General features: G+C 28.3%; 1 non-coding gene across 1 annotated transcript; it reads right to left on the bottom strand.

The window, feature by feature from the left end:
• Positions 1–267: 267 nt before the first annotated feature.
• On the bottom strand, positions 268–378 carry LOC140983694 (small nucleolar RNA R71). Its single transcript, XR_012176486.1, has one exon. It is a non-coding gene; the product is annotated as a small nucleolar RNA R71 (small nucleolar RNA).
• Positions 379–1,389: the final 1,011 nt, after the last annotated feature.

The raw sequence follows: 1,389 nt of genomic DNA on the forward strand, positions 1-1,389 counted from the left end.
CTTTAAACCTCAAATTATTCAACTTTTACCAAATTTTCATGGCTTAGATTCTGAAAATCCATATTTACATCTAAGAGAATTTGAGGAAGTTTGTAACACTTATAATGATCAAAATTGTAGCATGGATATAGTTCGATTAAAGCTTTTCCCTTTTTCTTTAAAAGATAAAGCTAAAACATGGCTACAAAATTTGAGATCAAGTTCAATAAGATCATGGGAAGAAATGCAACAACAATTTCTCAAAAAGTTTTTTCCTTCCCATAGAACAAACTCTTTTAAAAGACAAATTACTACTTTTTCTCAAAAACAAGGAGAAACATTTTATCAATGTTGGGATAGATATAAAGAATTACTTAATACATGCCCACATCATGGTTTTGAAACATGGAGAATAGTTTCTCACTTTTATGAAGGTCTAATACCTAAAGATAGGCAAATGATAGAATTCATGTGTAATGGAACTTTTGAAGATAAAAACCCAAATGAAGCTATGGAGTATTTGGATTCATTAGCAGAAAATGCTCAAAATTGGGATAATATAGGCACAATAGAACCACCAACAACTAAAATCAATAATTCAACAAATGGGGGTGGTATCTATAATCTTAAAGATGATATAGATATTCAAGCTAAACTTGCATCTTTAGCAAGAAAAATTGAGTCATTAGAAATGAAAAAGAGTGGTCAATTAAAAAGTATTCAAGAAATTGTTTGTCATATATGTGATACACATGATCATGCTACAAAAGATTGTCCAACATTACCTTCATTTAAAGAATGTCTCCATGAACAAGCAAATTATGTTAACAATTATAAAAAACCAATATTAGATCCTTTTTCAACATCATATAATCCTGGATGGAAAAATCATCCTAATTTTAGTTGGAGGAATGATAATAATGAACAACCCTCACAACAGTATTTTAAAAATAACCAAAATCATCAAGGTTATATTCCTTATGTTACACCTCCAAGAAAAAACTTTGAAGATGTAATTCATGCATTTATCCAAAAGCAAGAATCTATCAATATTCAAAACAGTCAATCAGTGACTGATTTGAAAGAAACTCTTGCAAAATTTGCATCTGCACTTAATATTCATGAAAAAGAGAAATTTCCATCTCAACCTTAACCTAATCCTAAAAATCAAAATCAAGAATTGAAAAATGAAAAAATTGATCAAATAAAATCTGTTATTACCCTTAGAAGTGGTAAAATAGTTAATGATACATATAGTAATGAAAACAAGGATCATTTAAAATCAAAGAGTAAGGATGATAATCCTGATACTTTTGAGAATGATGATACCTTAAATTCTAAAAATAATATGTTGAATGATAAATCATCTGAAATAGTAAATGAATCAAATAAACCTCCACCATTTCCTCA

The sequence above is a fragment of the Primulina huaijiensis genome, chromosome 8 (genome assembly GCF_012295235.1).
Source record: "Primulina huaijiensis isolate GDHJ02 chromosome 8, ASM1229523v2, whole genome shotgun sequence".
In the NCBI taxonomy this organism is placed as follows: Eukaryota; Viridiplantae; Streptophyta; class Magnoliopsida; order Lamiales; family Gesneriaceae; genus Primulina; species Primulina huaijiensis.